The sequence below is a fragment of the Pelophylax lessonae genome, assembly GCF_965119305.1.
Source record: "Pelophylax lessonae genome assembly, chromosome: 1".
In the NCBI taxonomy this organism is placed as follows: domain Eukaryota; kingdom Metazoa; phylum Chordata; class Amphibia; order Anura; family Ranidae; genus Pelophylax; species Pelophylax lessonae.
This window is the reverse complement of record NC_138768.1, coordinates 740,049,027-740,074,927: the sequence shown is the minus strand read 5'-3', so window position 1 is coordinate 740,074,927 and position 25,901 is coordinate 740,049,027.

The window sequence follows — 25,901 nt, the reverse complement described above, 5'->3', positions numbered from 1 at the left end:
TGGTTCATAGCTGCAGCAGCTTTAGAAATACATGGGTATGCTCCCCCAAATTTTTTGCCTGTTTATTATGTATTCGGTCTGACCAGACTATCGAGGTTGAGCAACCCTCCCCACCCCCCCACACACACCTGTACTCAATCAGTGTCCACCATCTAGTGGATATAGTAGGAGTCCCCTGTAGTGCATTTGCACATCCTTCCCAGCAAGGAGTATTATCTCCAAGGGTTAGGCTGGATTCATCTCTTTTTCATGGATAGTGTAGGACCCACTGATAATGGGGTACTTTGACGCAGTAGTGGGCTTGAGCACGATATGGCCATATGGTGGGACCAAACCCCCATTTTTATTTATGGATTGTCTTCAGATTTGGTAGTTATTTCTTTTGCATTTGCGCGCTATTCTTTTTTAATATACATGTCTTTTGGTTCATAGCTGCAGCAGCTTTAGAAATACATGGGTATGCTCCCCCAAATTTTTTGCCTGTTTATTATGTATTCGGTCTGACCAGACTATCGAGGTTGAGCAACCCTCCCCACCCCCCCACACACACCTGTACTCAATCAGTGTCCACCATCTAGTGGATATAGTAGGAGTCCCCTGTAGTGCATTTGCACATCCTTCCCAGCAAGGAGTATTATCTCCAAGGGTTAGGCTGGATTCATCTCTTTTTCATGGATAGTGTAGGACCCACTGATAATGGGGTACTTTGACGCAGTAGTGGGCTTGAGCACGATATGGCCATATGGTGGGACCAAACCCCCATTTTTATTTATGGATTGTCTTCAGATTTGGTAGTTATTTCTTTTGCATTTGCGCGCTATTCTTTTTTAATATACATGTCTTTTGGTTCATAGCTGCAGCAGCTTTAGAAATACATGGGTATGCTCCCCCAAATTTTTTGCCTGTTTATTATGTATTCGGTCTGACCAGACTATCGAGGTTGAGCAACCCTCCCCACCCCCCCACACACACCTGTACTCAATCAGTGTCCACCATCTAGTGGATATAGTAGGAGTCCCCTGTAGTGCATTTGCACATCCTTCCCAGCAAGGAGTATTATCTCCAAGGGTTAGGCTGGATTCATCTCTTTTTCATGGATAGTGTAGGACCCACTGATAATGGGGTACTTTGACGCAGTAGTGGGCTTGAGCACGATATGGCCATATGGTGGGACCAAACCCCCATTTTTATTTATGGATTGTCTTCAGATTTGGTAGTTATTTCTTTTGCATTTGCGTGCTATTCTTTTTTAATAACAATGCAAAGAAGTCTGGGGCTACGAGTAGCACTGACCTTTTTTAGGTCATGTGTCCAGCAATCTGGCTGGTGAGGCAGGAGGACTACATCAGCAAGAATGTTGCAGGGGAGTATCTTACTAGGAACTGAACTTGATCCAAAGCACTGAAATGCACCTTGAAATGTACATTGCGTTGCCTGTAAATAGGTATTAATCTTCACATCAATTTCTGTTTTCCTCCAGAGCCCATTGAACCTTAGAACTAGACTCTACATGGGAAAATGACCTGTGCCTGATTTGACAGTTCACCCCCCAACATTCAACTATTAAATGCCATCTACTCACTACAAAATGAAAATATGTATATAAAACCCGCGCCCTTATAGCAGCGAACTCATACAGCTGGATGTATAAAAAGAAAATGATAAAATGGGAGTCGCGCTCAATATAGAACAGTCAATATATCACATGGATAGTGAGCAGCAATAGCTGAGAATCCCATCTCAGCCACATTCAGCCTTGATGCATATACAGTTCATAAAAATGCATGGTGAATCTCCACCCTGGTGTGAAATGCAGACGGACACTTGTGAAGCCCTTCACCACATATAGCCTCTTACCAGAGAGAGACGAGACATACACAGTAAGTAGTTTGAGGACTACTTCGCCTGTATTCAGCAAATCAACTCCGGTACGAATCCAATCATAAGGTGTTCACTAATAGTAGAGATGGACTGACGCTTTAAGGACCCACTCTCAGAGTAAGATATGGAAAAGAGCGTCACTCCGTCATACCCGGAACCCGGAAGTACCTTGTATCGTTCCACCGCCCATGATGTGGCTACAGGCATGATTCTATTGTATTTGGGTGAGTGTAATGGAATTTCTTACCTAATAAATTTTAAGACAGTATCACGCTATGGGCCGTTTTTGCCTTCTTTTCCATATCTTACTCTGAGAGTGGGTCCTTAAAGCGTCAGTCCATCTCTACTATTGGTGAACACCTTATGATTGGATTCGTACCGGAGTTGATTTGCTGAATACAGGCGAAGTAGTCCTCAAACTACTTACTGTGTATGTCTCGTCTCTCTCTGGTAAGAGGCTATATGTGGTGAAGGGCTTCACAAGTGTCCGTCTGCATTTCACACCAGGGTGGAGATTCACCATGCATTTTCATGAACTGTATATGCATCAAGGCTGAATGTGGCTGAGATGGGATTCTCAGCTATTGCTGCTCACTATCCATGTGATATATTGACTGTTCTATATTGAGCGCGACTCCCATTTTATCATCTACTCACTACAACTGATGTTCTGATATTTGACATTTAATGGGTTACTATACCCAGGACCCTGCATTCACTATATCTGGTCTCCCACAGTACACAGAACATGGAAATTCAATTATTTTAGTAAATCTAAACTGCTAAATACCTTTTCTCATCAGCAGTATATAGCAGTCTTGTGATTTCTATCAGTGTTAAAGCTTGTAGGAGGAGTTTACATTCTCCTCTGACTGTCCTATGAGGCTGCAGGACCCTTGACCCTCTGCCTGGACAGTGCTGATTGGCCCTGTGATGATCACATGCACTCTCCCAAGAAAAAAAAAATTCTCTAGCAAAACACATCAATCTGAGCATGTGCAGAGTGACTTAAAAAGGCTCTGTCTTATCAGCAGATGGATTGGAGAGAGTGGAAGAAGGGGAAGGATCAGGGAAGACAGGATCAAACAGCCTTTTTACACAATGCAGAGGATTAACCCGTTAGGTTCCACATTGAGTTTAACAAGCATGCTTTACTGCATATACAGACTGATTTTACTGTTGTGGGTTTAGTAACACTTTAAATGGCAAGTGGGTGCTTACAGAGAGAGCATGCATTGCCTGATGTGAATTGATTCAGTAGTTAAAGCTGCGCTGACAAGAATAAGGGAAAGACAAAAGAGAAAAGATATGGTGTCACTGTGACACTAATTTATCTATGATTAGAGCCCACACATGGATATCAGAACCGTTGCGGTCCCTGAGAGATCCTAATTTTTAATAACTCTTCTATATTTAAGGGCTTTGAAGCTATGACTCTTTCAAAATTTTCTTAATTCGGCCATTCTTTATTATTACAACTACACAATGCAAGGTATGGAGATTATGAGTTTGGTATACTCTTTGGAACCTGGATCTTGGATAGTACTAAAACAAATGCATGTCAGTTTTCTTCATATTAGTAGTAGTGTTTTATGACTGTCTGCCTGATATGCTAACAGCTTCAATGATGCTAAATCTTTAACCCATAATGAGCTGGGATATTGATGCCTCACACTCATGTACAGTCCTACATGAGTACAGTACATCACATCACATAAACCCAGGGATACAAGCAAATAGATGTACTTACAGGCAAGGGCCGTTGATGGGGAGGGACCACCAGTCCTCTTGTAGGGGGCACAAGCACACAGGAGGGCCCACACAGGGAGGGGGATTAGTGATGGACAACAAATACAAAACTCTTCCTCCAGCAGCTGAAAGCTGATTTCTCTCCCTCTCTCTGCTGCCAACTTTTATCTGCTGAGAAAGGTGCAGTTGTCCCCCACTAATCCCCCTCCCTGCGTGGGCCCCCCACCTCCCCGCACTGGCTCTAATGTTAGCTCTGCTCCTGAGTTTGTTATCTCTAACTTTGTTTCTTTCCCTCTTTCTCTCTGATCCCAGAACTCCAACTGCCCAGCGTGTATATTTTTTTCATCCCATCTTCATTTTTATTTATTAACTTTCTTTTAGATTTGGCAGGAATTATGTGAGTTATGTTGTATTTGTGTCTGATAATAATGATTTCATTGTAATTTTAGCTAAATATATCTTTAATATTTTCTTGGGGGGGCCCTGTCAGGTAGTCCGTATGGGGCTCCGCGATTTCTATCAGCAGCCCTGCTTACAGGTAACACAAAGCATGCACTGTTTTTACCTTAGAATTTTTTTAAACACGGTCAATGAAAAAGATTTTTGGAAGTCTAAAATCACGTCAAAGTTTAAATTTGCCTTTGTATAACCACCACAAAAGCCATTCTCCCCAGAAAATTTGTTATGTTCTCTATCGGCCCTCACAAAGCTGAGAGGCCCACAAAGCATCTGACTGCAACCACCCTCCTTCTCCCTGTTCTCTGAAACAGGGATGTTCAGCTGAGCATTTTTTGTGGCCCCACAAGTGAACAGTAATATCAGGCCTGAATGTCTCACCTTACTATAATGTCTAAAGACATTGTTGAGCAATTGTCCCAATATTTTTGGCAACAATTCTCAATAAGTCTGCAGCATAGCTTTTAACCACTTGCCGACCGCCGCAAGTACATATACTGCGGCGGTCAGCCCCTCACAGGCAGAGTGACGTATCAGTACGTCACTAGCCTGTGAGGCTCTGGGGAGCCGTAGGACCGTTGATCATTGTTCCTACAGCTCAAGCCACAGCCACAATCACAGTTAGAATCACGCCCCTAGGGACACACACAGCCCCTCCCTCTCAAATAAAGTTAACCCCTTCACTGCCAGTGTAATTTTACAGTAACAGTGCATATGTATAGCACTGATTACTGTAGAAATGTCACTGGTAACCCCAAAAGTGTAAAAAATGTCAGTCAAGGGTCCGATCTGTCCGCCCCATTTAAAAAAAAACAACAAAAATGACAAAAATCTTTCCCTTTGTTAGTAAACGCGATAACTTTTGCGCAAACCAATCAAAATATGCTTTTTGCGATTTTTTTTACCAATCATATGTAGCATAAAACAAATTGGCCGAAAATGTTAAAAAATTTTGATTTTTACATTTTTTTGGGGGGGGGGAATTTCATATAAAAAAATGTGAAAAATATTGTTATTTTTGCAAAATTGACGCTCTTTTTTTGTTTATGGCGCATGATCAAAAAATTGCACAGGTGATCAAATACCACCAAAAGAAAGCTCTGTTTGTGGGAAAAAAAGGACGTCAAATTCGTTTAGGTACAGCGTCGCTCGACTGCGCAATTATCCATTAAAGTCACGCAGTGCCGAATTGCAAAATACCCCCTGGTCTTTCAGCAGCCAAATCCTCCGGGGCTTAAGTGGTTAATAAAGAAGAAGTAGATCATAGCAATAGGTAGGAAGAGGTTTTGGTAAAATAAAGTCCTATAGGTGGTTCCTTAGGAAAGTTTAATTTAAAAAAAAGTTCACAGCCATTAAAGGATAATAGTAGACACTTAGAGCCTGGCTGCAGCTATCCTAAAAGAGGACACTTTTGGGGGTTTCACTGTGCTTAGGATTCCAAAAATCACCTATAGTGTTAAATATTTCAGTACTGCTACTTAAATAATACATCCAACAAATGTTGTGACATTAATACTAGTGTACCAACCAATAATCAATTCCACAGTAGCAAAACCTCTGCTGCTATGCATATATCTCCAAGTGATAAAATTAAAGCGGAATTCCACCCTCTTTTTCTTTTTTCCAGATTCCTGTGGGGAAAAGCATGTCAAAAAAGAATTGGGCATTTTTTTTTATTTTTGGGGGAGTCACTTACCTTATTTTAGGGGCATCTCTGTCAAACTTCCTCCTTCTGCGGCCCCGGACGTCACTTCTGGTTTCGCACTGCGTCCTGGGAGAGGTGAGTCATCAATCCCAGGATGCAATGAGAATGGCCGGCCGCTACTCTGATTGGCGATTGCAATCTACAGCGCATGCGCGAGATTGCGATCGGCATTCTGGGAGCCAGAAACCAGGAAGAGGGACTCAGCGGCTTCAGATGCCCACACCGGAGATGGCTGCACTCTGCAAATAAATTTTAAAGATTTTATCTAAATTCAATTACTGTCCTGCACTGTAATGTGGGGTTAGTTTAACTGGCGTTAGCTTAGGAGGGGGCTATTTTTGTCTAAAAAATGCTTTTGTAGCCGGAACTCCGCTTTAACCACTTCTGGACCGGAAGGATTTGCCCCCTTAATGACCAGGCCATATTTTGCGATTCGGCACTGCGATACTTTAATGGACAATAGCGTAGTTGATTAAATGTGAGCCTAGGAGCGTGTTTCTAACTGTGGGGGGGGGGCGTGGCTTGTGAAATGATCACAGAGACCTGTGATCCTATATAGCAGGATCACAGGCGATCTATGATCATTCCAGAGAGAACAGTCAGCTGTGTGTACAACAGCTGGCTGTCTTCTCTCAGCGGGGAACGATCACGGGTGTCAGGCAGCAATGGGATCCGCCTGCCTCATGCATCGGGATCCCCTGACGAGCGGGGGCAGGAGCACGCCGCCGGCAGTGCGTGCTCGCCCCCTGGCTGCAGGCGCGCGACCGACGTATACCTACGGCAGTTCGTGCAGGAGCGGCTGCCTGCCGCAGTATAACTGCTGCGGGGGGTCATTAAGTGGTTAAACGTGAAAATAATACAAAATATTTAAAAATTTCATAATCATATAAAAAAGTCCATACAACTGTCAAAATAAAAAAAATAAATAAATCTTCAAAGTGATTCAATTCAGGAACAGTCAACTCTCTCTTTGAGTGGAGCCAGGAATAATACACCTTATATCCACCACCAGTGCGAATAAATAGATCTGTCTCCCCAATGGAAATACACTCACCAGATTGAATTGCCTTTCACTCTCATGAAAAGGTAAATAAGCTTTTATGGCAATATCGTCCTGGTAGTATCACTCAGCAGGTCTCATCGCATCGCATGTGTGTGAGAGAAAACAAATAAAGGATCCAATAGTGCATTAATCACATAAAACATTTATTAAAATCCAAGTAAACCACTCATATTTCAAATCATCTTGTAGATTGCATGTACATGGGTAGGTATCAGATAGGCAACAACTCATCCCAGTCTCACCACCTCCACACTGGTTTCAACTGTCAGTGTAGTCCCCTTTCACACTCTCCCGTGATCAACACATGAATCGAGCTCCGCATATCCACAAAGCTTTTCGTCATTTCCAATTTCATCAATGGGGATTGGCTATATGGTGCGGTATCCCAGCTTTTCTACTATCCTAAAAGAGGATTGGATAACACTTGTAATCAATGTCAAAGCATGTTTCAGGGCAACAAGGACCACCCCTTTGTCAAACCACCAGATGGTTTGACAAAGGGGCGGCCCTTGTTGCCCTGAAATGCGTAGCCACATCCCTGCGCCTTCCACATCATTCTCTTGGAAACCTCCTGCACTGCTGTCTCCACTTCAGCCCTGGCTCGTTCACGGACATCTGCTTTCCTGGCTCCAGCCTGCCAGTTTACCACTGCATAACACAGCCACCTTGCCTGCCTCGTGGTTGACTCGCCGCCACCTAGGGCAACTCCGCAGCCAGACTGATACCATTCTTAGTGTCTTCTAACGCCCAATTCTGCCGACCCAGCCACGACCCCGCAGAGCTCTGCAGTTCCTCCATCAGGATTTACATATGCTTTTAACTCCTTAATAAAATGTGAGTGCAAATTTTATATTCATCTTTGTTTTTACCTACTACTAACATACTATACTTAGATAGTGGTGCTTCCCACACCTTTCTCTTTAGCTATTATGAAACCCTATACTGCACTAAAGGGCAGTATTACCATTTTTCTCAACTACTAACTGTTGAAGGGAAAAAATTTGACTGTTGTCGTGCTTAGCTATACTTACAAATAAATCATGTTAATGTAAACCAGCAGCATATGCTGATGCTCGACACATTGGTTACAGCCCGAATGTTTACTCAAATGCTGTGTCCACAGTTGTGGCCAAGAATAATAACATTTATATAACATTCTGCTGAACATTAGTTTTTAAAACAAGCCAGAGAGACATACTTAGTTGTCTAATTTCTAAACAGGAATACACTATTTACAATGTGGATTGTGGGCTTGAGCTGCATAGTTTTTCTCTCATAGCTTCCCTTGTAACAATATTTAGGAGCTATTATAATGCTAGATGTCTTTCACAAATAGGCTAGAAGTATATTCCATAGGTAGTGTCCATACCTTGGATAAAAAATATTTTAGTGCAAAGAGTGAGAAATTAATAAATGGATAAATATGCAGCTGAACACAAAAGGTTAATCACAAAAACCCAAAGACCAAACAAACAACTTATAAGTGTAGCGTAATAGATATTGAGATATCAGCAAATGCATTCAAAGTAAAGAGCAGGTAAGCCCAAATGTCCCATAAAAAGGAAGCTGAGGCTCCCCAAAAAGGGAGATATACATAGAATGCAATGAGGGAAATAATCTAAGAGCGATCCGCTGAATCAAAAACTCAATGACATATATCGGAATTGCACTTACAATAGAAGAAGATCAGTACAGCAATGAAAGAAAAGCTGGTGTCCAGTCGGCTGTGTAGGAGATGGCAGCGGGTGACGCCAGGATGGGTAGCTCCTCCCTCCGTACGCCTTACGTTCAAAGGGACTTCGTCCTGACATCACCCGCTGCCATCTTCTACACAGCCCACTGGACACCGGCTTATCTTTCATTGCTGTACTGATTTTCTTCTATTGTAAGTGCAATACCAATAAATGTCATTGAGTTTTTGATTCAACGGATCGCTCTTAGATCATTTCCCTCATTGCATTCTATGTACATCTCCCTTTTTTGGGGAGCCTCGGTTGGTGGATTGAGGTCGCTCCTGATCCTTTGTTACACACGCTGGAAGTGGGACAATGGCTGGAGAGTTGTAGCACCCGAATTTTAAAGATATGCCTATTTGACCTGCTGGTAATACAGAGGTCTAGGCTTGAGGTGAGCACAGTAGCTTGCTTAAAGGTGAAGGTGCACTACCCGAAGTGGATCCTGAGTTCATCTTTTCCAACACTTATCATCCTAGCTTCCTATTTATGGGACTTTTGGTCTTACCTGCTCTTTTGACAAACTTTATTTTGAATGCGTTTCCATACCTTGACTTAAGATATTCACATTAAAACCTTAAAGTAACACTTACAAAATATTTTGAAAGTATGTATTCTTAATTCAAATAAGTACCATCTATTGCTCTCAGCCACCTACAAATCTCCATTTTGACTTTCAGAGTCTATGTCAACTGTTCCGTTAGTAGGAAGTCAGCCATGTATCTCACTGTGGGAATGTCCCAAGAGTGGACCAGTTGCAAGGATTTTTCACCTAGGTAAAAACCCAAGTGCAGTGGATAGACCAAAGGGAAGGGCAATGAACTGGCAATTTTGAGTGTCCAGCACAAAGCACAGGAAGCACTAAAGTGCCAGAAAAATAGAAACATGCAAGTAGGCATCTGAAATGTCCACAGAGTCCAGAAATAACCCTGGAAGGAGGGATGCTATGACAGACCCTTATAACCAAAGGAAGATGCTGAGAGCCTTTGGATCCAGAGGGGGAATGCCCCCTTTTGTGTTGCTGAAAGTGTTGAAGACTTTGGAATTCAAGCTTGTAGCCCCTGGCAGCCACGTTCTGGACCTAAATATCTGATATGTCCTGAGACCTGGCAGCTGCATAGCCCAACAGACATCTTCTTACACTGATAAGTGGGGTGTCCCTTCATTGAGAGGTGGTCTTGTTTGTGGGTTTGGAACATTTTTCAGTGCAGGCTTAGCTTAAAGGCCTGGGAATAATTAAAGCAGGGATCCTCAAACTACGGCCCTCCAGGTGTTGCGGAACTACACATCCCATGAGGCATTGTAAAACTCTGAGATTCACAGACATGACTAGGCATGATGGAAATTCAAAGAACCAAAGATCAAGAGAGGTCAGAAAAAGCGGGACTATATGGGCATGTGTGTGGCTGAAAGGATGCAATCACAATACCACTATATAAAAAACATACAGCTTTATTGAAAGTTTAAAAAAGACAAAAATAATGATATGACAAAGATAACAAACATATATTTAAAAAAATACATACACTTGTGATGGATACAGTATACCAGATCAGCGGATCTCAATGTATGTACAGTCTGATGGTCCCCAGTAAGCCAACGCGTTTTGCAATTATAGCTTCATCAGGGCACCACAAAGACCAGAAAAGTACTGCACTAAGAAAGTATGAAAAAGATATAGATTATAATCACAATTTTACATTTCTATATCAAGTATAACATCGGTATATAGCTTCATAATTATGCTGACCTGAAACGCTTACAGCAGAGAGTGTAAAGCAGGCAAGGGGGCCCCTATAAGTGGACCAATATCAATGGTGGGGGATGGATATTCAATATTAAATAAGGGGCAAAAAACCTTCCTCATAAATCCCCCAAAGAAAAAAAAAAAATATATATATATATAAATATATAAATAAATAAAGGGGGGGGGGAAGAAATATAATATAATATATATATATATATATATATATATATATAAAATAAAATAAGCATATAATAAAGCTACAAAATACATTTAAATAAAAATTTAAATTAAATAATAAGCATCTAATAAAGCTATAGGAAAAATGCACCATGAACTACTATTTGACAAAAAAGAGGAGGGAGACGATAAAACTTGGTTTATCACTACATTCTCTGGGCAACACTCTGAGATCTACAAAATCCTCAGAAAAAACTGGAGTATCCTCACGGAGGACCCAGTACTCTGTAGGTATCTCGGACCATCTCGGAACATATAGGAGGACAAAATCACTACGAGATAGTATGGTTAATAGCCACTATATTAGACCTCAAAACAATGATCAATTACCCAAAGGGATGTTCAAATGCGGGAATTGCAATTTCTGCCCATGGATCCTGGAAGGATCCTCCTATAGGTTACCATCTGGTCGTATGCGTTATTTAAATGAACACATGTCAAACAAAAAATGTAGTATATATTATGTTCTGCAGTTGCGGATCCTTCTATATAGGAAAAACAATTAGATCTCTATATAAACGCATTTCTGACCATATATCCTATATATCCACAGGACAGATTAACACCCCAATCGGGGGTCATGTAGGCTTCAAACATAGGTTTGATGACTCAGTGATTAAATTCACAGTTCTGGAAGTGATACATCAGGATTCGAGGGGGGGTAATGTCGACAAAAAAGTGTTATGTAAGGAGGCTAAGTGGATTTTTGATTTAAGGGCCACTCAGTCTCCAGGCCTCAACGATGTTCTGAGCTATAAGTCATTCCTATAGTCTCCAATAGAGGGCGCTATGGGAATAAAGCATATTTATGCTTAATTGTTTCTACATACAATTATTTGTGGACAATTTCCTTCTCCCATTCAAAATGATTATGTTGTAATATATGTTGTAATGTTGATACTGTATATCCACATTGATTGGTATTCCATGTAGACTTGAACAAGCAGGCACGGGATTGGTAAGTTCATCCTCTCCCCTCTAGGGGGCGGTCGGGGTGCGGTGTCTACAGAGAGTTCTCTCTCCGGTGACGGTTCCCCGCGGACTTCCGCCACTCTGCCGACGTCACTTCCGCCTCTAGGCGGCGGATGTGACATACGGGCTCTTATGACGCTTCCGGCTATGGACACTTGTGTCCAGTGCCGCAGCTGCATCTGGTTTGCCTATTAGGCAGAGGTGGCGCCCTATATAAGCCGAATCTATACACAGAATCTATGGCGCTTTTCATGCTTCCCCATATACGGACAATGAGGATTTAATTCACCATTGGCTTTGACGATACTCAGAGACTAGAGGCTACTCTTGAACACTACTAGCCCTGGCCACTCATCCCCCCCTTTATTTATTTATATATTTTTTTATACATATTCTTTTTTCTTTAGGGGGTTTGTGAGGAAGGTTTTTTGCCCCTTATTTAATATTGAATATCCATCCCCCACCATCGATATTGGTCCACTTATAGGGGCTCCCGACGCTTGCCCAGGAGTATGGTTCCCCTTGCCTGCTTTACACTCTCCGCTGTGAGCGTTTCAGGTCAGCATAATTATGAAGCTATATATCAATGTTATACTTGATATAGAAATGTAAAATTGTGATTATAATGTATATCTTTTTCATACTTTCTTAGTGCAGTACTTTTCTGGTCTTTGTGGTGCCCTGATGAAGCTATAATTGCGAAATGCTTTGGCTTAGCGGGGACCGTCAGACTGCACATAGATTGAGATCCGCTGATCTGGTATACTGTATCCATCTCACAAGTGTATGGGTACCACTGATCCATGTATTAAATATATGTTTGTTATCTTTGTCATATCATTATTTTTGTCTTTTTTAAACTTTCAATAAAGCTGTATATGTTTTTATATAGTGGTATTGTGATTGCATCCTTTCAGTCACACACATGCCCATATAGTCCCGTTTTTTCTGACCTCTCTTGGTCTTTGGTTCTTTGATATTTCATTATTGGGGATGATGGCATGTATATCACAGTACAACTTTTTGAACTATGGCATGATGGAAATTGTAGTTCCTGAACAACTGGAGGGCCATAGTTTGAAGACCCATGAATTAAATGAACTCCTCTTAGCCTTTGAAGTAGAGGGTTTTACAGACAGAGGCTTATCTGTGGCAAAATGGTAATATTTCCTCTAGCGATTACCTTGATAAAAAAATGTCCAGGAATTTTCTAATTAGGTGTTCTCCATTGAAGAATATATGCAATAGGCATTTTTTGCACTGATGTTCCAATATTTAAACCAAAGGGTCCTCCGCATATGCATTAAAAAAATAATAATGCTAGATACTGGATATTAGGAGAATATCTGTTAACTCATCAACACAGTAAAGCAGGGCCACAGGCATGAAATCTAGTTATTGGTGGACAGAGGGACCAGCAACCTGGACAGATCCAAGATCCTAAACATTTCCTTGGACCAGCCAACTAAAGTCTGGCAGGTGGACATGGCAGCAGTATCAGCTTGCAGGGAAGGGCCTGCAAGAGAGGCCATGGAAAGATTTCTTAGGCTTTTATTCACAAGGACTTTTAAACTTGAATATTCTCCACATAGACACGGAGAAAGACATGAAATGGCTGGATCCAGTATGGGGATGGCACACTTTTTAAGGAACTACTCCTCAAAAAGAAAGCACTTGGGACAAGTGAATATTTTCCCTGGATTAGGCCAGTCACTATATAAAACAAGCTGCAATAGTGAGCATACAGAAATGGTTGTATCAGGCCACAGGCTTTAAAGGAAATCCAGGCTGGTAACCTTGGGTATGGCTGAGACAGGTTGTTCACATGCGTACTGTGGCAATAAGAACCTAAATGGTAGCCTTACATTCTAAAGTTATATCTGCAGACTGATATTTTCATGTACCAATTTAACAAACAAGGATAGGGTAGATTCCTATTCATCCTCAGCTAACTGTGCAGAAGCAACTGTAGCTGCAGGGAAATTAGATAGACTTTGGTGGAGGGGGCATGGGTGTATGCTGGATGCCTGCATCCTGAGTTTGTTAACATGGGTGAAATTTTCCTCAAAAACTCAAGAGAAATTTTTTTTCTGAGCTAGTCAGTCCTGAGGAAATTAATGAAGAGTGTTGCAACTCAGACAGGGAGGAGAGATCTAGGTATCAATCTCTGGCTCTATTGGAAGTATACTGTAAGCACCCCCCAGAACTAATAACAGAATATAATCTGGCAAAGCTCACAGAACCACTGCCCTTATACCTATAATCCAATCTGAGAAGTAGGTGTTTTACTTCCAACAATGGCCAGGTACAGCTTCCAAGGCTATACAGAAGATCAGACAATCCAGAAATCTGCAAAATGAGTCCCACTGGCTCGGCAGCAACCTGACAAGCTTGCTAGAAAAAAAAAAAGAATCTTAATAAAAAGCAGAAAAGGGAATTTCCTTGTCTCTGAAGGAAGAATATGTAAATTCTCCTAGGACACTAGCAGAAAACTGGAGCATGATGGAAGTGGGGGTGGGGGGATTACACTAGGCTGCCCTTACAGTTTTGTTTGCCAGTGTACAATATCTAGAATGTAGCAGCATAACCCATGTACCTGAATTACTCACGATTAAGAAAAATGTTTTTTTGACACCAAGTATACACAGTATGTCCTTTTAGTACATATAGGCATTATTTTATAGATTTTCAAGAATATCTTTCAGAGTCCTGGTTTTGCAATTTAACTGTCTCCACTACATTAAACACACAAATGATTGATGGAAACAACATACAGTTGGGCGCCTACATTTTTTTGCATTCTTTTCATTGTTAGTTGGAGGTAATACATATAAAATAACAAAGCAAAAAATTACCTGTTGAAAGCAATTGTTTGATTTGCAGTTTAAAGGCTAGTTTGATGAAGCATAATCAGAAAATTGACTAACCCGGCCGACTGCTTGATTTTTGATTTAACCATTTACAAAAATGTGATCAAATCGACAGCATGAACAATTTTGAATAGATTTGAAAAAAACATTTAACTGATCATTAGGGTTGAGCGGACACCTAGATGTCCGTGTTCGACGGGTTCGGCCGAATTTTAAAAAAAAGTCCGGGTCCGTGTCCCGGACTTTTACCGAACTTTTCCCGGACACCGAACCCCATTGAAGTCAATGGGGACCCGAACTTTAAGGCACTAAAATGGCTCTAAAACACCAATGGAAAGGGCTAGAGTGCTGCAAATGGCAGCAAAACGTAGTTAAGAGCATGGCAAGTGCTCTGCAAACAAATGTGGATAGGGAAATAACTTAAAACAACAAAAAAAAAACAGAAAAATAAAACAATGTTCTTCATCTCTGAAGGACGAGGCCCATATGGAGTAGGAGGGAGGTTGAGGTGGTGGTGGATGTGGCGGTGTCATAGGCGTGCGCACAGGGTGTGCCTGGTGTACCTGGGCACACCCTAATCACCTAGGGCACATAGCATTATCGCTCTGTTTGCCAGTGAGGAGATGGGAAAGATCTCCCTCGCACCTGCTCTGCTCTATTTCTCTTTGCCAGCAGGGAGAGTAATGTATCGGGGCCATGTACATGTAGGCAAACACATGCATGTGTATTTCAACTTTGGTGTGCACACCCTAATGCAATAGGCTGCGCACACCTATGGGCGGTGTAGGTGGAAGCGGCGGTGGAGGAGGACCAGGGCCGGATTAAGAGCATCATGGTCTTGGTGCTGAGGATTTTGAAGGGCCTTAAGGGCCGTGCCTTGGCATGCACCCAGAGGAGGAAGGGTGCAGCCATGCATGCCTAATTCAACATGGGATGCTGTCTCTGAAGCCCATAAACACATCCATGCATCGGCAACTGTCCCTCCTTGTCCGGCCTTCGCGCTGTGTGGGGAGGTTCTGAGGGTGCTGCCTGGGGAAGCGAGCATAGAAGCCAGACTTCTGTGTTTACAAGTGACAGAAGAGCGGTCACAGTGAATATGGCCAACCCGGGGCCTATATAAAAGGTAGGGGCCTGCATGGAGCTGCAGCTCCAATAGCCCCTACGTTAATCTGGCCCTGAGGAGGAGGATGAGGTAGCCAACACTGCTTCTTTTCACAAATTTTAAATGAGGGTACACCCCAAAAGAGTGAGAAAGAGCAAAAATGGAACAATGGCTGGGTAAGGTCGGTATCCATTGCTATTCTGCACAAGGTACGGAAAAGTCCCGTGGGATTCATGCCTGGTTCATTTTAATGAACGTGAGCTTGTCCACATTGTCTCTGGACAGGCGGCTGCGCTTGTCTGTTATAACACCCCCAGCCGTGCTAAATACCCGTTCAGATAATACACTTGCTGCAGGGCACGCCAGCACCTCCAAGGCGTAAAGGGCAAGCTCAGGCCATGTGCCCAATTTGGAGACCCAGAAGTTGAAGGGGGCAGACCCCTCATTCACTACATGTAGGCGTGTGCACACATACTGCTCCACCATGTTGGTAAAATGCTGCCTCCTGCTAAGACGTTCCATCTGAGCTGCTGGTGCTGCTGTTTGTTGTGGCGCGCTGACAAAGCTTTTCCACATTTCGGCCATGCTAACCCTGCCTTCTGAGGTGCTGGCGGTGCCCTGGTTGAGTTGGCGACCTCCTCCTCCTCCTCCTCTGCCTTGTGCTTCCACTGTGGCCCCGCTGTCAGATGGGAATGCCAGCAGCATCGCGTCTACCAGCGTGCGCTTGTACTCGCGCATCTTGCGATCGCGCTCCAGTGAGTGAATTAAGGACGGTACGTTGTCCTTGTAACGGGGATCCAGCAGCGTGGCCACCCAGTAATCAGCACAAGTTAGAATGTGGGCAACTCGGCGGTCGTTGTGGAGACACTGCAGCATGTAATCGCTCATGTGTGCCAGGCTGCCCAGAGGCGACGAAAGGCTGTCCTCTGTGGGAGGTGTATCGTCCGTGTCCTCTGTATCCCCCCAGCCACGCACCAGTGATGGCCATGAGCTGGCCTGGGTGCCACCCTGCTGTGAACATGGTTCCATCTCCTCCTCCAGCTCCTCCTCCTCCTCATCCTCCTCATCCTCCAGAACTGTGCCCCTGCTGGACAATTGTGTCCCTGGCGTTTGTGTGTGCAGGAACCCACCCTCGGAGCCCCTTGCGAATGACTGCCCTGAAAGCCTTTGAAATGTTACCTCTTCATCCTCCTCCTCCTCATCCTGTGCCACATCCTCTTCCATCATCGCCCGAATTGTTTTTTCAAGGAGGCATAGAAGTGGGATAGTTAAGCTGAGAACGGCGTCATTGCCACTGGCCATGTTGGTGGAGTACTCAAAACAGCGCAACAAGGCACAATATATGCAAATGTCAAATATGCAAACTATGCCGCAATTTAATGTTTTTTACACCAAAAGGGTGTGTATTGAATAGCGGAATAGGATAAAAAACTGTATCTCACACGTACAAACACAGACTAGGCCCGATTACATTTTTTCCTACCCTAAAGGGAGGATGAGGAAGAGGAGTATGGAACAGGCAGCACCCTCAAATCTTCAAAAGTATGAGATGAACCCCAAAAACTTGGAAAGGTGGATCTCACACGTACCGACACAGACTATTCCGCAATTTAATTGAGCCACAAAGGTTTTTATTGAATAGCGGAATAGGAAATATGATCAAAAAAAAGTGTATGTTTTTCACACGTACAGAAGCACACTAGGCCCCAATTACTATTGTTTGTACACCTAAAAGGATGGATGAGGAAGAGGAGGAGGAGGAGTAAAGAACAGGCAGCACCCTCAAAGCTTCAGAAGTATGAGATGAACCCCAAAAACTTGGAAAGGTGGATCTCACACGTACCGACACAGACTATTCCGCAATTTAATTGAGCCCCAAAGGTTTTTATTGAATAACGGAATAGGAAATATGATCAAAAAAAGTGTATGTTTTTCACACGTACAGAAGCACACTAGGCCCCAATTACTATTGTTTGTACACCTAAAAGGATGGATGAGGAAGAGGAGGAGGAGGAGTAAAGAACAGGCAGCACCCTCAAAGCTTCAGAAGTATGAGATGAACCCCAAAAACTTGGAAAGGTGGATCTCACACGTACCGACACAGACTATTCCGCAATTTAATTGAGCCCCAAAGGTTTTTATTGAATAACGGAATAGGAAATATGATCAAAAAAAGTGTATGTTTTTCACACGTACAGAAGCACACTAGGCCCCAATTACTATTGTTTGTACACCTAAAAGGATGGATGAGGAGGAGGAGGAGGAGGAGGAGTATAGAACAGGCAGCACCCTCAAAGCTTCAGAAGTATGAGATTGTGTTCACTGTACCCCACAAAGATTGTGTTCACTGTACCCCACAAAGATTGTGTTCACTGTACCCCACAAAGGTTTTGTTCACTGTACCCCACAAAGATTGTGTTCACTGTACCCCACAAAGGTTTTGTTCACTGCACCCCACAAAGATTGTGTTCACTGTACCCCACAAAGATTGTGTTCACTGCACCCCAAAAGGATTGTCTTCTCTGCACTCCACAAAGATTGTGTTCACTGTACCCCACAAAGGTTTTGTTCACTGCACCCCACAAAGATTGTGTTCACTGCACCCCACAAAGATTGTGTTCACTGTACCCCACAAAGGTTTTGTTCACTGCACCCCACAAAGATTGTGTTCACTGTACCCCACAAAGATTGTGTTCACTGTACCCCACAAAGGTTTTGTTCACTGCACCCCACAAAGATTGTGTTCACTGTACCCCACAAAGGTTTTGTTCACTGCACCCCACAAAGATTGTGTTCACTGTACCCCACAAAGATTGTGTTCACTGCACTCCAAAAGGATTGTCTTCACTGCACCCCACAAAGATTGTGTTCACTGTACCCCACAAAGGTTTTGTTCACTGCACCCCACAAAGATTGTGTTCACTGTACCCCACAAAGGTTTTGTTCACTGCACCCCACAAAGATTGTGTTCACTGTACCCCCCAAAGATTTTGTTCACTGCACCCCACAAGGATTGTCTTCACTGCACCCCACAAGGATTGTCTTCACTGCACCCCACAAAGATTGTGTTCACTGTACCCCACAAAGATTTTGTTCACTGCACCCCACAAAGATTGTGTTCACTGTACCCCACAAAGATTTTGTTCACTGCACTCCAAAAGGATTGTCTTCACTGCACCCCACAAAGATTGTGTTCACTGTACCCCACAAAGGTTTTGTTCACTGCACCCCACAAAGATTGTGTTCACTGTACCCCACAAAGTTTTTGTTCACTGCACCCCACAAAGATTGTGTTCACTGTACCCCACAAAGATTGTGTTCACTGTACCCCACAAAGGTTTTGTTCACTGCACCCCACAAAGATTGTGTTCACTGTACCCCACAAAGGTTGTGTTCACTGCACCCCACAAAGGTTTTGTTCACTGCACCCCACAAAGATTGTGTTCACTGCACCCCACAAAGATTGTGTTCACTGTACCCCACAAAGGTTTTGTTCACTGCACCCCACAAAGATTGTGTTCACTGTACCCCACAAAGATTGTGTTCACTGCACTCCAAAAGGATTGTCTTCACTGCACCCCACAAAGATTGTGTTCACTGTACCCCACAAAGGTTTTGTTCACTGCACCCCACAAAGATTGTGTTCACTGTACCCCACAAAGGTTTTGTTCACTGCACCCCACAAAGATTGTGTTCACTGTACCCCCCAAAGATTTTGTTCACTGCACCCCACAAGGATTGTCTTCACTGCACCCCACAAGGATTGTCTTCACTGCACCCCACAAAGATTGTGTTCACTGCACCCCACAAAGGTTTTGTTCACTGCACCCCACAAAGATTGTGTTCACTGCACCCCACAAAGATTGTGTTCACTGTACCCCACAAAGGTTTTGTTCACTGCACCCCACAAAGATTGTGTTCACTGTACCCCCACAAAGATTGTGTTCACTGCACTCCAAAAGGATTGTCTTCACTGCACCCCACAAAGATTGTGTTCACTGTACCCCACAAAGGTTTTGTTCACTGCACCCCACAAAGATTGTGTTCACTGTACCCCACAAAGGTTTTGTTCACTGCACCCCACAAAGATTGTGTTCACTGTACCCCCCAAAGATTTTGTTCACTGCACCCCACAAGGATTGTCTTCACTGCACCCCACAAAGATTGTGTTCACTGTACCCCACAAAGATTTTGTTCACTGCACCCCACAAAGATTGTGTTCACTGTACCCCACAAAGATTTTGTTCACTGCACTCCAAAAGGATTGTCTTCACTGCACCCCACAAAGATTGTGTTCACTGTACCCCACAAAGGTTTTGTTCACTGCACCCCACAAAGATTGTGTTCACTGTACCCCACAAAGGTTTTGTTCACTGCACCCCACAAAGATTGTGTTCACTGTACCCCACAAAGATTGTGTTCACTGTACCCCACAAAGGTTTTGTTCACTGCACCCCACAAAGATTGTGTTCACTGTACCCCACAAAGGTTGTGTTCACTGCACCCCACAAAGGTTTTGTTCACTGCACCCCACAAAGATTGTGTTCACTGTACCCCACAAAGGTTTTGTTCACTGCACCCCACAAAGATTGTGTTCACTGTACCCCACAAAGATTGTGTTCACTGCACTCCAAAAGGATTGTCTTCACTGCACCCCACAAAGATTGTGTTCACTGTAACCCACAAAGGTTTTGTTCACTGCACCCCACAAAGATTGTGTTCACTGTACCCCACAAAGGTTTTGTTCACTGCACCCCACAAAGATTGTGTTCACTGTACCCCCCAAAGATTTTGTTCACTGCACCCCACAAGGATTGTCTTCACTGCACCCCACAAGGATTGTCTTCACTGCACCCCACAAAGATTGTGTTCACTGCACCCCACAAAGGTTTTGTTCACTGCACCCCACAAAGATTGTGTTCACTGTACCCCCCCCCCCAAGATTTTGTTCACTGCACCCCACAAGGATTGTCTTCTCTGCACCCCACAAAGATTGTGTTCACTGTACCCCCCAAAGATTTTGTTCACTGCACCCCACAAGGATTGTCTTCACTGCACCCCACAAGGATTGTCTTCACTGCACCCCACAAAGATTGTGTTCACTGTACCCCCACAAAGGTTTTGTTCACTGCACCCCACAAAGATTGTGTTCACTGTACCCCCCAAAGATTTTGTTCACTGCACTCCAAAAGGATTGTGTTCACTGCACCCCAAAAAGACTGTGTTCACTGCAGCCCACACACAGAAAAATGGATGTGGATCACTGACACCTGCCTATCTCCTATCCCACACCACACAGCAATATCGATTGTAGTTTGCAGAACACACTTTCCCTAAAATTCAGCAGACTCTGTCCCTAACAGGATTGAGAAGAGATCGTAGATCAGGAGAACTAAGTGCAGACCCCACCCCACACAGCAATATCGATTGTAGTTTGTAGAACACACTGACCCTATAATTCAGCAGACTCTATCCCTAAAATGCCTACAACTCGCCCTGCCTAAACACTCCGACCTGTCCCTCAATTCTATCCGGACACAAATGGTTTTTTCCTGCCTATCTTTCCCTAATCAGCAGCCAGCACGTTGATGTGTGCTCTGTCCCTGATCTAAGCAGCATAATGACGCTGCTGCGGCTGCCTCGAACTTATAAAGACTTGGTCACATGCTTCAGACGGCCAATCACAGCTACTGAGACATTTGCAGGCATGGCTGGGATGGCTTAAGGCACACCAGTTAAACGATTGTTGATTGGCTGTTGAAAGCCCGCCATGAAAAGAGCGCCAAAGCATGCAAAACCCGGAAATAAAACAACCGAACACGGATTTTTACCCGAATATACAGTAAAGTGTCCGTGTTCGTGTTCGGGTAACAAAAATCCAATTATTCGGTACGAACACGAATAATACAGTCCGTGTTCGCTCAACACTACTGATCATTGCAAAAAACAATCAGGTTAATATGTGTGAGAAAAGGTGGTGCTTTGTGATGTACAATATGAATGAGGTATAAGGCATTGAAACCAAATTATTCACAAGGCAACCCAGGCAGAAGCTTAGGGCCCAATGGATGTACAGGGGCCCTAGCTGCAACTTTCATCCTCCTACAGTAAACCAGGGGATAGCACTATTAGTCAAAGCTGCAAACATGTCTATCACTTTACAAGGAAGAAACGCATTTGTAGGGATTTGGTGTCTAATGAGGTGAGCCGTTTATGTACAGACAAAATAAATAGGGTGGATTATCTGTTCCTACTGCAATCCTCATCAGTATCATTGAAAGGGATAGGGCCAAAGTTGCTACCTTGCCTAGGGCCTCATTCTGTGCTAAACCATCTCTGTTCAGTATTGGTCCTGATTCACTAAAAAAAAATTCACCAGAGCATGAAGAAAACAATAAGAAGATAATTGGATAATTTAGCAAAATGTTGGCTCTAACAACAGCCACCCATAGCCACATCCCTAAATTAACTAGAGAATAAGAAAAAACAGATGTGGTGGTCAACAGTCTCGTCCGAATGGATCACAGGCCAATGACCCATCACACTATGTAAATAGAATTTTAAGGGCTATGTGATGGTCTGTAGTAATTGACAACTGATTAATATAAAAATATTACTTTATTAAAATACATAATACATATAAAATATTTAAAAACATAATGTGCAAGCATATAAAAAATGATTACATATCCAATGCATCAAAAATGTATAACAACAAACATGTGGCTCCGTCTACACGCCTGACTTGGACACAGGGATTTCTCCACAAGGCGCTGTGGTGACTAGCTACACCTACTAATTAGGTACAACCATATGTTCCTCCTCTGTTTTCCATGGACTTGGCAAACCCTTTCCACGGATTTTAGATTCGATCCAGTGTCTGCCTTGTAGGTATCCTGGGGTCTGGACACTGGTTTCTACCGGTGGTCCATGTCGCTAGGATAACATCTTTGTCTTTGTTCCTCTGTGTTGGGACCTTGGTGTGTTCGGCATGCTCTGTAATATACATTAAATGCATCTAGAAACAGTGGTGTGACTCCATCATACTGTCCCTGAAGAAGCCAATATGAGAGCTCTTTAGCCTCGGCGAAACATATAGGACTTATCAAGTCACACTGTACCTTTTCCACATGTTTCTTGTCATACATTTTTGATGCATTGGATATGTAATCATTTTGTATATGCTTGCACATTATGTTTTTAAATATTTTATATGTATTGTTACGTATTTCAATAAAGTAATATTTTTATATTAATCAATTGTCAATTACTACAGACTATCCCATAGCTGTTAAAATCCCATTTACACAGTGTGATGGGTCATCGGCCTGTGATCTATTCGGATGAGACTGCTGACCACCACACCTGTTTTTTCTTATTCTCTAATATGAAGATAATATTCCTTCTTGTGTTGCATCCTTACAAGAACATTGAAATCATCACACTCCCTGTAAAAGATCAGGCAAATGATTTAGGGACATTTATTTAAGAAGTGACCTGCATTATCACATTTTTTTCTGCATTAATGGGGGAAGACATCTGTCTAGCAGTAGAAAAATTCATTTTTTTCATTTTGCAAGACAGATCATCTGTTGCAAATAATGGCAATCCATGAAAAACTAGGGGTCATCAAAAAACAATTACATTTTCAAAAACGAATCATTGTCTCTGACACATTACCATGAGCAGTCAGTCTCTGTCTAATTAAATTTTTTTGTAACTAAATAAAGAACAGGCAGGAAGGGGGGTGAGACAATTTGACAAATCAGTAGAGTGTTATTTTGAGCTTGAGCTATCGATCTCTGTAACATCCAGCTTTTCATTCGCATAGCAGCTCAGCCTGAAAAATATTTGAAAACGAGCCAAAAGTCCCAACTACTGGCTGAGATTTGTAAAGATTCATATGCAAGTTTATATTTACCTGACTAAAATATAAAAAGGTAACTGAAAGAAGACAAGTGAAACTATTTAAAGATTAAAGTGGAACTATACTCACCTTGGCTCCAGTGATGCGCCATTCTGGGGCTCCCTGCTGGCCGCCAACATCTAGCAGTCAGCTTCTGGGTATCAAGCATTGGACATTCATTTTCATTGGCTGGGCCAATATGACGTCACGCCTGCACACTGCTGCACTGAAAATAAATAATTTTATTTCTTTGAACTGTTGTCACCTACCTTATTTATTTCACTTTCGGGCTCCCATTTTTTTTCAAATCCTATTGTATATGCTATTGCTAGAAGCATGGACTTTCCCGGCACAGCAATATGACACTAATGTCATAAAAAATATATTTATTTTATTAGAAAATAGTTAAAAGAGTTTGAAAATAAATATAACAAAAAATAGGTATTTTTACAATCAAAACATTGTTAAAAGACAAATCATACATATAACATTACAGTCATGGAATGTGGGTAACCCTCAATCACCGCTAGGGTGTATAGATACCATAAAGACCGAATACTCATACAAAGGTCATGATAAATGCCAATATGTATCTGGTGATGAGGGATGCCACTGCAGAATTCGTTTTCTCTACATGTTTCGCGTTTTGGTATAACGCTTCTTCAGGAGAATGTAGTGAGCTAGAGTACAATATAAGATCAATACGTGATGTATAAACACCAATGACAACAGATCCCAGTGCGGACCCAATTTAGACAGTTTGCATTGCAGTGCAGAGTAGCCAAACGCCAAAGCCGTGGTGTGCTCCTTAATAGGGGACGTTATATCAGGTGGAGTACAATCAACCAGACCAGCAGTTATCTGAGATGTGTCAGCATTAACACTTTATGGTGTGAAGTATCCAATTCTGTCCAAAGATGGAGTATTGTTGCTCCACGAACCTTTGGAACACAGGATAGGTGTTGAGCGGTCAATGGGTGTGCAGGTTTTTGTCTGGGTATGCCTTTTTAGTCCGTAGCGTACATAAGGGAATATGAATGGTGCTGAAGACGCACCTACTACGCAGGTACTGTGATGGGGGCTCCCTCTGTCTGCCCCGTCCTTGGGTCACTCACCACCCTCAGCTCACGGGTGGAACCTCTGCCGTGGTGGTCTTCCATGGCGCAGGGATCCAGGCTTTACTGATCCAAATAATTAGCTTCGATTTTAAGGTCTCTTTGATGTTACCAACTCATTTGTGAATACTGCATACCTAATGTATATTACAGGACATTTTCCAGTTTAAACTGACACATCTCTTAAATTGTCAATACACTATATAAATTGATTGGTTAACCCTAGATGTGTAATTTGTTGTGTTTTATTATGACATGGTTTTTCCACAGATTCACAATAATAAACAATTTGAGCTGGCTCCTGACAAACTGGGCGTTGTCCCGTGAAATGCATAGAGATTACAACTCCTGCAAATTAGGAAATATATGTCCCATAAATCATGTTGGCATTTTGAATGTACATTGGCAACCTGCCTCATATGTTGATGCAACAATTATTGTTGAATTGTATATGTTTTTATGTAATATGAAATTAAAATTTTGTAATTTTTTTATACATTTTGAGTACCATTTTATTCAGCACCACTCAAAGTTCCATGGGCAAATCTTTTCTCATATTTCCCCAAAATATATACCCCTAGGTCAGTCGTAAAGAAAGACAAAAGTAGTGACAATGCTGCATGCTCAGCTGTGTGCTTCCATGTGAAGGGTACTGAATATTCAGGTAACCAGAAGGCTTGCTAATTTTATATATAAAACAAATATGGAAATAGGTGGAGGTTTCAGTCCCTCAGTTATATTTCCATAAAAAAAAAGCCAGGATAATAAAATAAAGAAATCCAATCATTTAAAGAAGCAGCTATATTTTTCTTTGCACTTAGTTGGATGTCTGAAGCACACAAAGATGCAGTTTAAACACATTATTTACCATGATTTAAACCACTGTGCAGTGTGTTGCCATTAATTTTAAACAGTATCCCAATGCATCATTACAGTGGTGGCCAACACAGACACACTGCAGTTCACCTGGCCTCTGTTGGGGTTTACTGACTTTAAAATAGGTCTGATCCATTTTAATGCATTGAGGTGCATTGCCAGTTCTTTAAAAAAGAATGGGCTGCGTTCATACAGTGTGTCTTAACACATATGCATTAATACAACACAGTCTGAATGAGCCCTAAGTGTCGATGCTTGGAACTATGCAAGTTATGTGTATTACTTTTAATCCTAAGGAGTATAGCCAAACAATCCTCTGACTCTGATGCCATTACATGAATCTTTAACTTACTAGATACTTCACATTCCGTACTACAGTTCTACACGTGTAGAAAAATATATAAACTTTTAGTAAGCAATATAACAAAATGGATATTTTAGAACTCACAGGATAATGGAGTTGAAGAGGTGGAGGAATTAATAGTTAGG